Source organism: Ochotona princeps, unplaced genomic scaffold (genome assembly GCF_030435755.1).
Source record: "Ochotona princeps isolate mOchPri1 unplaced genomic scaffold, mOchPri1.hap1 HAP1_SCAFFOLD_141, whole genome shotgun sequence".
NCBI lineage: Eukaryota > Metazoa > Chordata > Mammalia > Lagomorpha > Ochotonidae > Ochotona > Ochotona princeps.
In genome coordinates, this window is record NW_026697766.1 from 337,255 (window position 1) to 353,104 (window position 15,850).

Sequence of the window (15,850 nt, forward strand, 5' to 3'; positions counted from 1 at the left end):
CCTGAACAGTTTTCTTTGTATCTGTTTTCATTTGAGTTTTTGAACGAGTTGAAAGTATAAACTGAGGTTTTTCACAAAATGATGGAGAGTTTCACAATTGTTTCTAAGCCCATATTTTCTACTCCCTTTTCCTCCAGATTCGCAGTTCCAGGTGTGCTGGCTTGCATTCTAAATTGTCACAGAAGGGACTTCAGCAAGATGGCCGACATAGGAGGAAGACTGTGAGAGAGCTCACAGACAGAGAGGGCTAGAACGCGACAAAAGCGTAAGTGGAGCAGCATAGAACTACAGGGAGAAGAACGTGAAGTTCCCTGGACAGTGTGGAGCCAAAAAAATCCACACAACTCGGAAGAGCAACCAGGGAAAAACAAAGCAAAGGACAGGGAAGACGACTTTCCGCTCCTGACCTGCTGAGTCACCTCTGAGTGCAGACGCTGAAAGCCGCCGACCCACCCAAAGACCGACCTGAAGACGCTGTGGCCGTGAGGACCGGAGGTGATTGGGACCCGCTGGCATCTGCTCACCCTGGTCACCAGGACTCGCCAGGACCTGCCCCGCTGTGGACACCAGGACCCTGAATCACCGGGACCCGCCGGCATCTGCCCACCCTGGTCGCCAACCCCCGGGACCTGCACCAGCCGCAGCCTCCAGGCTCCATCGCGACCCGCGCGGAGACCAGCCAAGGACGCAGCAGTCGGGAGACGCACTGGCGGCCAGGATTCCCACCAGAGGAAGAGGCAGACTGCAAGAACCTGAGGTTTGAGTGAGTTGGGTGGGGACAGTGGTGGGTTGGAGGCTTCGGGAGTTGGCCCCCCAGGGGCACGGACAGAGCCTGAACACAATTGGTCTCCCCGCCCCTCCCCCCCCCCCAGGCTCCAGCCTCTAGAGACACAGGACGAGTGCCTTGAGACTGCCAAAACTGTGTCTGGGAGAAAGGCAAAAGGCACACTGGATACTCCCCTGTGCCTTTGCGGTGTGGCACTCAGCTGGGCGGTGCTATCCCACAGGAACCCAAGCACGCCTCTGGGCTGGGCAGTTCCCTGCTAGCGCAGGGGCGGTCGGTCCCCTGCAAGTGCTGGGGTGGGCGGACCTGCGCAGGAGGCGTTTCCAGAGAGCACCTGGAACACGCCCTATAGTCCCTTGCTCCGAGCCCTGTGATCCAGTAAACAGGGTGCACGCACAGAGAGTGCCTTCACTCCCCCACGCCCTGTGGTAGCATATCTGTAGGGGACGAGCTGAGAGTGCGCTTTGAATCCTCTGGGCCCTGGAAGAGGCGCCCTGAGGTCCAGTGTTCTGGAGACGCACCAAAAGTGCCTTGAAAATTCCCACACCCTGCTACTCCATGCCTGCAGACTCCGATCTCTACAGGATAGTGCTTGGAGACCCCTCAGCACACTGGTGCCTAGGTCTCTCAAAAAAGAAACACTAACACAATGGGAAGAAATACCAGAAAAGGTAATGATCCAGATGAGAGTGCCAACACCCTACCAATAAAGGATCGAAAGCCAATGTCTATTTCGGAGATGCGAGATGAAGACATAGAAGATCTACCAGACAAGGAATTCAAAAAAATAATGTTAAAATATGTCAGAGACAATGAGAAGAATTGGGAGGACTTCAAGGAATTCAAGAACCACATAGCCTCAGAAATACAACAAATGAAAAGTAAAATCCTTGACTTAGAGCACAAAATTGAGAGCCTAACCAACAGAACAAATACAGCAGAAGAGAGGATCTCTGAAACGGAAGACACACAAAACGAACACACCCAGTTCATGAAACAGCTGGAGACAAGTCTGAACAAAGCCAATAAGACCATACAAGAAATGAAAGACAACCTCAGAAAATCAAATATTAGGATTATTGGCCTTCCTGAAGGAGCGGAAAAAGAATCAGGAATGCAAATGGTGCTCGATGAAATTATACAGGAAAACTTTCAAAACACTTGGAACATGAATCCAGCTCAAATCCAGGACGGTCAGAGGACTCCCAGCAGATATGACCCAAAGCGATCTTCACCCAGACATATGGTGCTCAAGTTCCACTCCAACGAAGACAAAGAAAGAATCCTGAGACAAGTACGAAGCAGAGAAAAGATCACATACCGGGGAAAACCAATCAGGATCACGGCTGACTTTTCTGAAGAGACCTTACAAGCAAGAAGAGAATGGACAAAGATCTTCCAAATCCTGAATCAGAACAACTGTCAACCAAGACTATTGTACCCAGCAAAGATCTCATTCGTATTTGAGAACGAAATCAAATACTTCCACAGCAAAGAGAAATTAGAAGAATATGCCAGCACAAAACCAGCTCTACAAAATCTCCTTAGAAATGCACTAATTCCAGAAAAAAAGGAGGTGAATCATAAGCAAAGATGGCAAACAGGAAGGTCTCCCCACTAAAGTCCACACAAGGAAGGGCAATAACACAGATATCAACACCCACAAAAACAAGTATGGCAGGGCAAAATCACAACCTCTCAATTTTAACTCTCAACACAAATGGCCTGAACTCACCAATCAAAAGGCATAGATTAACAGAATGGATTATCAAACAGCACCCAACTATCTGTTGCCTACAAGAGACACATCTAACTAGAAGAGATTCAAAGAAGCTGAAAGTGAAAGGTTGGAAACAGATATTTCATGCCAATGGACGAGAAAAAAAGGCTGGGGTAGCTGTCTTAATTTCAGATGATGTGGACTTCAATCTGACACACATCAAAAAGGACAGGGAAGGACATTATATATTGGTGAAGGGACTGATCCATCAGGAAGTAATTACCATTGTGAACATATATGCACCAAATTCAAACGCACCTAGCTACGTGAAGCAATTACTCACGGACTTAAGGGGAGACATAGATATGCACACAATAATAGTGGGTGATCTTAACACCCCACTAACAACTATAGACAGATCAACAAAACAAAAACTCAACAAAGAAACAACAGAACTCATACAAACAATAGAACAACTGGACTTGGTTGACATTTATAGAATTTTTTACCCTAAGGCCACAGATTATACATTTTTTTCAGCAGTGCATGGCACCTTCTCCAGGATCGACCACATGATAGGACACAAAGCAAACCTAAATAACTTCAAAAAGATAGGAATCATACCATGTACCCACTCAGACCACCACGGAATGAAGCTGGAAATCAGCAATTCAAAATGCCCCAGGAAATACAGAAACTCTTGGAGGCTAAACAATATGCTACTAAACGAACAATGGATCAGAGAAGAAATTAAAGATGAGATCAAAAAATTTATGGAAACCAATGAAAACTCTGACACAACATTCCAAAATTTGTGGGACACTGCCAAAGCAGTGCTACGGGATAAACTCATCGCAATTGGAGCTCATGTCAAGGCCCAAGAGAGGCGCCAAATACAGGAACTAAACACACACCTCCAGGAACTGGAAAAACAACAGCAGAAGAGCCCCACACACAATAGGAAACAAGAAATCATCAAAACAAGGGAGGAAATCAACCAGATAGAAATAAAAAAAACCATACACAAAATCAATGAATCAAAAAGCTGGTTTTTTGAGAAGATAAACAAGATAGACACTCCACTGGCCCGACTGACAAAGAAAAAACAAGAGAAGGCAAGAATTAACAGCATCAAAGATGAAAAAGGCAACATAACAACAGACACCGCATCCATTAAGGCCATAATCAGAAATTACTACAAAGCACTGTACTCCAACAAATCAGAAGATCACCAAGAAATGGAAAAGTTCTTAGACTTCTACCACTTGCCAAAACTTAGCCCAGAGGCAACAAACGACCTGAACAAACCCATAACTGAAGTAGAGATTGAATCAGTGATTAAAGACCTCCCAACAAGGAAAAGCCCAGGCCCAGACGGCTTCACTCCAGAATTCTACAAAACATTCCGAACAGAGCTGACCCCAATCCTCTACAAACTCTTCAAAACAATAGAAAAAGAGGCAACCCTTCCAAACTCATTCTATGAAGCCAACATTACCTTAATCCCAAAACCAGACAGAGAACTAACAGAGAAGGAAAACTACAGACCTATCTCTTTGATGAACATTGATGCTAAGATTCTCAACAAAATCCTAGCCAACAGAATTCAAAAACACATCAGACAGATCATTCATCCAGATCAAGTAGGATTCATCCCTGGAATGCAGGGATGGTTCAACATTCGAAAATCTATAAATGTGATACACCACATCCAAAAACTGAAAAACAAGAATCACATGATAGTATCAATAGATGCGGAAAAAGCTTTCGACAAAATCCAACATCACTTCCTACTAAAAACCCTAACCAAGGTAGGCATAGATGGAAAAATCCACAACATAATTAAAGCCATATATGAAAAACCCAACGCCAGCATCATACTGAATGGAGAAAAGCTGGAACCCTTCCCACTGAGATCTGGAACAAGACAGGGATGTCCACTTTCTCCACTACTATTCAACATAGTCCTAGAGGTACTCGCTGAGGCCATAAGACAAGAAAAAGAAATCAGAGGAATCCAAATGGGAAACGAAGAAGTCAAGCTCTCACTATACGCAGATGATATGATTCTTTATGTAGAAGAGCCAAGAGACTCAATACAGAGACTGCTAGAACTTGTACGAGAGTTTGGTAGAGTGGCAGGGTACAAAATTAATGAACAAAAATCAACAGCCATAGTGTATGCGAGCTGCCCCAAGATGGAAAAAGACTTAACCAGCAAGATACCATTCAAAATAACAGAGAAAAGTATGAAATATCTGGGAATAAATCTAACCAAAAATGTAGAAGACTTATTTGAAGAAAACTACAATCTGCTTAAAAAAGAAATTGAACAAGACCTCAAAAGATGGAGTAATATCCCATGCTCCTGGATAGGTAAAATCAATATCATTAAAATGTCTATACTGCCAAAAGCAATATATACATTCAACGCAATCCCAATCAAATTGCCCAAAATATTCTTCATGGAACTGGAAACAATGATCCAAAGGTTCATCTGGAAGCACAAAAAACCACGGATAGCTAGAACTATCCTGAAGAACAGGAAGTTAGCAGGGGGAATCACAGTTCCGGACCTCTGGACATACTATAGGGCAGTGGTTATCAAAACAGCGTGGTACTGGCACAAAGATAGAGAGGAAGATCAATGGAGCAGAATAGAAACGCCAGAAGGAAACCCACACAGATACAGCCAAATAATCTTTGACAAAAAGACAAACGACAACCCAGGCAAATGGGAAGGTCTGTTCAATAAATGCTGCTGGGACAACTGGTTGATAGCCTGCAGAAACAAAAAAATAGATCCACATCTCTCACCATACACTAAGATCAGATCTAAATGGATAACAGATCTAAACCTACATCCAGAAACCTTCAAACTTTTGGAAGAAAATGTTGGAAACACACTGGAACACTTAGGGGTAGGCCCTCACTTCCTAAAAAAGACTCCAGATGCAGTAGAAATCAAGACCAAAATAAACAATTGGGACCTCATCAAACTAAGAAGCTTCTGTACAGCTAGAGAAACAATCAACAAAGTAAAAAGGCAACCCACAGAATGGGAGAAGATCTTCGCACACGACATAGGTGATAGAGGGCTAATATCCAGAATATACAAAGAGCTACAAAACAACCAAAATGTCAAAACAAACAACCCACTCAAGAAGTGGGCACGGGAAATGGGCAGACACTTCACAAAGGAACAAACCCAAATGGCAAATAAACATATGAAAAAATGCTCAAGTTCCCTGGCAATAAGGGAAATCCAAATTAAAACATCAATGAGGTACCACCTAACGCCAGTAAGACTGGCCCACATGAATAAAAGCACCAACGACACTTGTTGGCGAGGTTGCGGGGAAAAGGGAACCCTACTCCACTGCTGGTGGGGCTGCAGGCTGGTACAGCCTCTATGGAAATCAGTATGGAGAATATTCAAACAACTCAAATTCAACATACCGTTTGATCCAGCAATAGCACTCCTAGGAATATATCCAGAACACTTGTTCTATGAGAAACCAACATGTACTCCTATGTTCATAGCAGCACAATCAGTAATTGCAAAAACATGGAAACAACCAAAATGCCCATCAAAAGAGGATTGGATAAGAAAGCTATGGTTCATCTACTCCATGGAATACTACTCAGCTATTAAAAAAACCAAAATGCAGTTCTTTGTGGCCAAATGGGCCAAACTGGAAACCATAATGCTAAGGGAAATGAGCCAATCACAAAAGGTTAAATACCACATGTTTGCCTTAATTTAAGATGATATGATGTTATGTATAACATGTTATGTTTTGAATGTTATATGTTGTGTATAAACTAAAATTGAAGTATAGGTGAGGTGGTCACAGAAGGTGGCTGGGAACCCGCATTTACTTTTAACATATTGTTTACTCATTACTATGTCAATTAATTCCATAATGATGTAAATTTTTGCTGATGGTATGTTGGAGCTTTCAATTGACTGGGATGATACTCTGCTGGCTCTGTCATCAGACCAGAGAGGGTATACCTAAGAAGCCGTTGAACTTGACGGGACAATAAGATGCTGGACTCTATGTTTGGTATACGCTTGCAATGGGGAAATCTCAACTGAACTTGAGCTTTGGTCATGCAATAAGGTGGAGGAATCCACCATGGTGGGAGGGTTTGGGGAGGGGTGGGGAGAACCCAAGTATCTATGTAACTGCGTCACATAATACAATGTAATTACTGAAGTTAAATAATAAATAATAAAAAAAAAATAAAAAAAAATAAATTGTCACAGAAGGTTCTACGTCTTTTTCCATTTCTCATCTCCCCAGCACAGAGTCTTGAAAGTAACTATGATCACTTAGGATGACATTACTTCATTTTGCTGCTTTGTATCTGTAGTTAAACACCTCCAGGGATTTCCTTTAGCAGGGGGATTGTAGAGCAGAGGAAACTGGAAGCAAAGAGCCAGTATCTTCTTCTGGGTCTCACACGTGATTTCAGGGTCTCAACGCTTTGGGATGTCCTTGTCTGCTTTTCCATGGTCACAAGCAGAGAGCTGGAAGGGAAGTGGCAAAGCAGGTGATTTAACCAGTGGCCATATGGGATCCTAATGCCCTTTGAGTGCCTAGGACTGAAATGAAGCTTGGTGAGCATCCCACACAAACGAATGCTCCACATGCGGGTTTCACATGCCACCAACTCCACATTCACAGGCAACTTCAGCGCCACAGCCGTTTTCAGATAGCCCTCAATGCAAAGGCTCTAGACGCAAATATTGGTGTGAGAGCTAATTCAATCAAGGAAACACTGCATGTTGGTGAAGGGCATATTGAAGAAGAATCAGCCGAGTGGTTCTTGTGGGAGAACAACTCCATTTGGCTCACTAACGTCACACACCATCAGGCTTCCAAGCAGCTCTCAAGGAAACTCAGTTTTCACACTCTATGCTTAATGCCCTTTGAGTGCACTATCTAGGAATGATCCTAGTTGAGCATCCCACACAAACGAATGCTCCACATGCGGGTTTCACATGCCACCAACTCCACATTCACAGGCAACTTCAGCCCCAAAGCCACTTTCTGATAGCCCATAATGCAAAGGCTCTAGACACAAATATTGGTGTGAGAGCTAATTCAATCAAGGAAACACTGCATGTTGGTGAAGGGCATATTGAAGAAGAATCAGCCAAGTGGTTCTTGTGAGAGAACAACTGCATTTGGCTCACTAACTTCACACACCATCAGGCTTCCAAGCAGCTCTCAAGGAAACTCAGTTTTCACACTCTATGCTTAGTGCCCTTTGAGTGCCTAGGACTGAAATGAAGCTTGGTGAGCATCCCACACAAACGAATGCTCCACATGCGGGTTTCACATGCCACCAACTCCACATTCACAGGCAACTTCAGCGCCACAGCCGTTTTCAGATAGCCCTCAATGCAAAGGCTCTAGACACAAATATTGGTGTGAGAGCTAATTCAATCAAGGAAACACTGCATGTTGGTGAAGGGCATATTGAAGAAGAATCAGCCGAGTGGTTCTTGTGGGAGAACAACTCCATTTGGCTCACTAACTTCACACACCATCAGGCTTCCAAGCAGCTCTCAAGGAAACTCAGTTTTCACACTCTACGCTCAGTACCCTTTGAGTGCATTATATAGGAATGAACCTGGTAGAGCATCCCACACAAACGAATGCTCCACATGCGGCTTTCACATGCCAGCAAATCCACATTCACATACAACTTCAGTGATAAAAACAACTTTCTGATAGCCCTTAATGCAAAGGCTCTAGACGCAAATATTGGTGTGAGAGCTAATTCAATCAAGGAAACACTGCATGTTGGTGAAGCGCATATTGAAGAAGAATCAGCCGAGTGGTTCTTGTGGGAGAACAACTCCATTTGGCTCACTAACTTCACACACCATCAGGCTTCCAAGCAGCTCTCAAAGAAATTCAGTTTTCACATTCTATGATTAGTGCCCTTTGTGTGCCTAGGACAGAAATGAAGCTTGGTGAGCATCCCACACAAACGAATGCTCCACATGCGGGTTTCACATGCCACCAACTCCACATTCACAGGCAACGTCAGTGCCACAGCCATTTTCAGATAGCCCTCAATGCAAAGGCTCTAGACGCAAATATTGGTGTGAGAGCTAATTCAATCAAGGAAACACTGCATGTTGGTGAAGGGCATATTGAAGAAGAATCAGCCGAGTGGTTCTTGTGGGAGAACAACTCCATTTGGCTCACTAACGTCACACACCATCAGGCTTCCAAGCAGCTCTCAAGGAAACTCAGTTTTCACACTCTATGCTTAGTGCCCTTTGTGTGCCTAGGACTGAAATGAAGCTTGGTGAGCATCCCACACAAACGAATGCTCCACATGCGGGTTTCACATGCCACCAACTCCACATTCACAGGCAACTTCAGCGCCACAGCCGTTTTCAGATAGCCCTCAATGCAAAGGCTCTAGACGCAAATATTGGTGTGAGAGCTAATTCAATCAAGGAAACACTGCATGTTGGTGAAGGGCATATTGAAGAAGAATCAGCTGAATGGTTCTTGTGAGAAAACAACTCCATTTGGCTCACTAACTTCACACACCATCAGGCTTCCAAGCAGCTCTCAAGAAAACTCAGTTTTCACACTCTATGCTTAGTGCCCTTTGAGTGCATTATCTAGGAATGAGCCTGGTAGAGCATCCCACACAAACGAATGCTCCACATGCGGGTTTCACATGCCACCAACTCCACATTCACAGGCAACGTCAGTGCCACAGCCGTTTTCAGATAGCCCTCAATGCAAAGGCTCTAGACGCAAATATTGGTGTGAGAGCTAATTCAATCAAGGAAACACTGCATGTTGGTGAAGGGCATATTGAAGAAGAATCAGCCGAGTGGTTCTTGTGGGAGAACAACTCCATTTGGCTCACTAACTTCACACACCATCAGGCTTCCAAGCAGCTCTCAAGGAAACTCAGTTTTCACACTCTATGCTTAGTGCCCTTTGAGTGCATTATCTAGCAATGAACCTGGTAGAGCATCCCACACAAACGAATGCTCCACATGCGGGTTTCACATGCCACCAACTCCACATTCACAGGCAACTTCAGCGCCACAGCCGTTTTCAGATAGCCCTCAATTCACAGGCTCTAGAGGCAAATATTGGTGTGAGAGCTAATTCAATCAAGGAAACACTGCATGTTGGTGAAGGGCATATTGAAGAAGAATCAGCCGAGTGGTTCTTGTGGGAGAACAACTCCATTTGGCTCACTAACTTCACACACCATCAGGCTTCCAAGCAGCTCTCAAGGAAACTCAGTTTTCACACTCTATGCTCAGTGCCCTTTGAGTGCATTATCTAGGAATGAACCTGGTAGAGCATCCCACACAAACGAATGCTCCACATGCGGGTTTCACATGCCACCAACTCCACATTCACAGGCAACTTCAGCGCCACAGCCGTTTTCAGATAGCCCTCAATGCAAGGGCTCTAGACGCAAATATTGGTGCGAGAGCTAATTCAATGAAGGAAACACTGCATGTTGGTGAAGGGCATATTGAAGAAGAATCAGCCGAGTGGTTCTTGTGGGAGAACAACTCCATTTGGCTCACTAACTTCACACACCATCAGGCTTCCAAGCAGCTCTCAAGGAAACTCAGTTTTCACACTCTATGCTTAGTGCCCTTTGAGTGCCTAGGACTGAAATGAAGCTTGGTGAGCATCCCACACAAACGAATGCTCCACATGCGGCTTTCACATGCCACCAACTCCACATTCACAGGCAACTTCAGCGCCACAGCCGTTTTCAGATAGCCCTCAATGCAAAGGCTCTAGACGCAAATATTGGTGTGAGAGCTAATTCAATCAAGGAAACACTGCATGTTGGTGAAGGGCATATTGAAGAAGAATCAGCCGAGTGGTTCTTGTGGGAGAACAACTCCATTTGGCTCACTAACTTCACACACCATCAGGCTTCCAAGCAGCTCTCAGGAAAACTCAGTTTTCACACTCTATGCTTAGTGCCCTTTGAGTGCATTATCTAGGAATGAACCTGGTAGAGCATTACACACAAACGAATGCTCCACATGCGGGTTTCACATGCCACCAACTCCACATTCACAGGCAACGTCAGTGCCACAGCCATTTTCAGATAGCCCTCAATGCAAAGGCTCTAGACGCAAATATTGGTGTGAGAGCTAATTCAATCAAGGAAACACTGCATGTTGGTGAAGGGCATATTGAAGAAGAATCAGCCGAGTGGTTCTTGTGGGAGAACAACTCCATTTGGCTCACTAACTTCACACACCATCAGGCTTCCAAGCAGCTCTCAAGGAAACTCAGTTTTCACACTCTATGCTTATTGCCCTTTGAGTGCATTATCTAGCAATGAACCTGGTAGAGCATCCCACACAAACGAATGCTCCACATGCGGGTTTCACATGCCACCAACTCCACATTCACAGGCAACTTCAGCGCGACAGCCGTTTTCAGATAGCCCTCAATGCAAAGGCTCTAGACGCAAATATTGGTGTGAGAGCTAATTCAATCAAGGAAACACTGCATGTTGGTGAAGGACATATTGAAGAAGAATCAGCCGAGTGGTTCTTGTGGGAGAACAACTCCATTTGGCTCACTAACTTCACACACCATCAGGCTTCCAAGCAGCTCTCAAGGAAACTCAGTTTTCACACTCTATGCTAAGTGCCCTTTGAGTGCATTATCTAGGAATGAACCTGGTAGAGCATCCCACACAAACGAATGCTCCACATGCGGGTTTCACATGCCACCAACTCCACATTCACAGGCAACTTCAGCGCCACAGCCGTTTTCAGATAGCCCTCAATGCAAAGGCTCTAGACGCAAATATTGGTGTGAGAGCTAATTCAATCAAGGAAACACTGCATGTTGGTGAAGGGCATATTGAAGAAGAATCAGCCGAGTGGTTCTTGTGGGACAACAACTACATTTGGCTCACTAACTTCACACACCATCAGGCTTCCAAGCAGCTCTCAAGGAAACTCAGTTTTCACACTCTATGCTTAGTGCCCTTTGAGTGCCTAGGACTGAAATGAAGCTTGGTGAGCATCCCACACAAACGAATGCTCCACATGCGGGTTTCACATGCCACCAACTCCACATTCACAGGCAACTTCAGCGCCACAGCCGTTTTCAGATAGCCCTCAATGCAAAGGCTCTAGACGCAAATATTGGTGTGAGAGCTAATTCAATCAAGGAAACACTGCATGTTGGTGAAGGGCATATTGAAGAAGAATCAGCCGAGTGGTTCTTGTGGGAGAACAACTCCATTTGGCTCACTAACTTCACACACCATCAGGCTTCCAAGCAGCTCTCAGGAAAACTCAGTTTTCACACTCTATGCTTAGTGCCCTTTGAGTGCATTATCTAGGAATGAACCTGGTAGAGCATTACACACAAACGAATGCTCAACATGCGGGTTTCACATGCCACCAACTCCAAATTCACAGGCAACGTCAGTGCCACAGCCATTTTCAGATAGCCCTCAATGCAAAGGCTCTAGACGCAAAGATTGGTGTGAGAGCTAATTCAATCAAGGAAACACTGCATGTTGGTGAAGGGCATATTGAAGAAGAATCAGCCGAGTGGTTCTTGTGGGAGAACAACTCCATTTGGCTCACTAACGTCACACACCATCAGGCTTCCAAGCAGCTCTCAAAGAAACTCAGTTTTCACACTCTATGCTTAGTGCCCTTTGTGTGCCTAGGACTGAAATGAAGCTTGGTGAGCATCCCACACAAACGAATGCTCCACATGCGGGTTTCACATGCCACCAACTCCACATTCACAGGCAACGTCAGTGCCACAGCCATTTTCAGATAGCCCTCAATGCAAAGGCTCTAGACGCAAATATTGGTGTGAGAGCTAATTCAATCAAGGAAACACTGCATGTTGGTGAAGGGCATATTGAAGAAGAATCAGCCGAGTGGTTCTTGTGGGAGAACAACTCCATTTGGCTCACTAACTTCACACACCATCAGGCTTCCAAGCAGCTCTCAAGGAAACTCAGTTTTCACACTCTATGCTTAGTGCCCTTTGTGTGCCTAGGACTGAAATGAAGCTTGGTGAGCATCCCACACAAATGAATGCTCCACATGCGGGTTTCACATGCCAGCAAATCCACATTCACAGGCAATGTCAGCGCCACAGCCATTTTCAGATAGCCCTCAATTCAAAGGCTCTAGAGGCAAATATTGGTGTGAGAGCTAATTCAATCAAGGAAACACTGCATGTTGGTGAAGGGCATATTGAAGAAGAATCAGCCGAGTGGTTCTTGTGGGAGAACAACTCCATTTGGCTCACTAACTTCACACACCATCAGGCTTCCAAGCAGCTCTCAAGGAAACTCAGTTTTCACACTCTATGCTTAGTGCTCTGTGAGTGTATAGGACTGAAATGAAGCTTGGTGAGCATCCCACACAAACGAATGCTCCACATGCGGGTTTCACATGCCACCAACTCCACATTCACAGGCAACTTCAGCGCCACAGCCGTTTTCAGATAGCCCTCAATGCAAAGGCTCTAGACGCAAATATTGGTGTGAGAGCTAATTCAATCAAGGAAACACTGCATGTTGGTGAAGGGCATATTGAAGAAGAATCAGCCGAGTGGTTCTTGTGGGAGAACAACTCCATTTGGCTCACTAACTTCACACACCATCAGGCTTCCAAGCAGCTCTCAGGAAAACTCAGTTTTCACACTCTATGCTTAGTGCCCTTTGAGTGCATTATCTAGGAATGAACCTGGTAGAGCATCCCACACAAACGAATGCTCCACATGCGGGTTTCACATGCCACCAACTCCACATTCACAGGCAACGTCAGTGCCACAGCCATTTTCAGATAGCCCTCAATGCAAAGGCTCTAGACGCAAAGATTGGTGTGAGAGCTAATTCAATCAAGGAAACACTGCATGTTGGTGAAGGGCATATTGAAGAAGAATCAGCCGAGTGGTTCTTGTGGGAGAACAACTCCATTTGGCTCACTAACTTCACACACCATCAGGCTTCCAAGCAGCTCTCAAGGAAACTCAGTTTTCACACTCTATGCTTAGTGCTCTGTGAGTGTATAGGACTGAAATGAAGCTTGGTGAGCATCCCACACAAACGAATGCTCCACATGCGGGTTTCACATGCCACCAACTCCACATTCACAGGCAACTTCAGCGCCACAGCCGTTTTCAGATAGCCCTCAATGCAAAGGCTCTAGACGCAAATATTGGTGTGAGAGCTAATTCAATCAAGGAAACACTGCATGTTGGTGAAAGGCATATTGAAGAAGAATCAGCCGAGTGGTTATTGTGAGAAAACAACTCCATTTGGCTCACTAACTTCACACACCATCAGGCTTCCAAGCAGCTCTCAAGAAAACTCAGTTTTCACACTCTATGCTTAGTGCCCTTTGAGTGCATTATCTAGGAATGAGCCTGGTAGAGCATCCCACACAAACGAATGCTCCACATGCGGGTTTCACATGCCACCAACTCCACATTCACAGGCAACGTCAGTGCCACAGCCGTTTTCAGATAGCCCTCAATGCAAAGGCTCTAGACGCAAATATTGGTGTGAGAGCTAATTCAATCAAGGAAACACTGCATGTTGGTGAAGGGCATATTGAAGAAGAATCAGCCGAGTGGTTCTTGTGGGAGAAAAACTCCATTTGGCTCACTAACGTCACACACCATCAGGCTTCCAAGCAGCTCTCAAGGAAACTCAGTTTTCACACTCTATGCTTAGTGCCCTTTGAGTGCATTATCTAGCAATGAACCTGGTAGAGCATCCCACACAAACGAATGCTCCACATGCGGGTTTCACATGCCACCAACTCCACATTCACAGGCAACTTCAGCGTGACAGCCGTTTTCAGATAGCCCTGAATTCACAGGCTCTAGACGCAAATATTGGTGTGAGAGCTAATTCAATCAAGGAAACACTGCATGTTGGTGAAGGGCATATTGAAGAAGAATCAGCCGAGTGGTTCTTGTGGGAGAACAACTCCATTTGGCTCACTAACTTCACACACCATCAGGCTTCCAAGCAGCTCTCAAAGAAACTCAGTTTTCACACTCTATGCTTAGTGCCCTTTGTGTGCCTAGGACTGAAATGAAGCTTGGTGAGCATCCCACACAAACGAATGCTCCACATGCGGGTTTCACATGCCACAAACTCCACATTCACAGGCAACTTCAGCGCCACAGCCATTTTCAGATAGCCCTCAATGCAAAGGCTCTAGACGCAAATATTGGTGTGAGAGCTAATTCAATCAAGGAAACAATGCATGTTGGTGAAGGGCATATTGAAGAAGAATCAGCCGAGTGGTTCTTGTGGGACAACAACTACATTTGGCTCACTAACTTCACACACCATCAGGCTTCCAAGCAGCTCTCAAGGAAACTCAGTTTTCACACTCTATGCTTAGTGCCCTTTGTGTGCCTAGGACTGAAATGAAGCTTGGTGAGCATCCCACACAAACGAATGCTCCACATGCGGGTTTCACATGCCACCAACGCCACATTCACAGGCAACTTCAGCGCCACAGCCGTTTTCAGATAGCCCTCAATGCAAAGGCTCTAGACGCAAATATTGGTGTGAGAGCTAATTCAATCAAGGAAACACTGCATGTTGGTGAAGGACATATTGAAGAAGAATCAGCCGAGTGGTTCTTGTGGGAGAACAACTCCATTTGGCTCACTAACTTCACACACCATCAGGCTTCCAAGCAGCTCTCAAGGAAACTCAGTTTCACACTCTATGCTTAATGCCCTTTGAGTGCACTATCTAGGAATGATCCTAGTTGAGCATCCCACACAAACGAATGCTCCACATGCGGCTTTCACATGCCAGCAAATCCACATTCACAGACAACTTCAGCGATAAAAACAACTTTCTGATAGCCCTTAATGCAAAAGCTCTAGACGCAAATATTGGTGTGAGAGCTAATTCAATCAAGGAAACACTGCATGTTGGTGAAGCGCATATTGAAGAAGAATCAGCCGAGTGGTTCTTGTGGGAGAACAACTCCATTTGGCTCACTAACTTCACACACCATCAGGCTTCCAAGCAGCTCTCAAGGAAACTCAGTTTTCACACTCTATGATTAGTGCCCTTTGAGTGCCTAGGACTGAAATGAAGCTTGGTGAGCATCCCACACAAACGAATGCTCCACATGCGGGTTTCACATGCCACCAACTCCACATTCACAGAAAATGTCAGCGCCACAGCCGTTTTCAGATAGCCCTCAATGCAAAGGCTCTAGACGCAAATATTGGTGTGAGAGCTAATTCAATCAAGGAAACACTGCATGTTGGTGAAGGGCATATTGAAGAAGA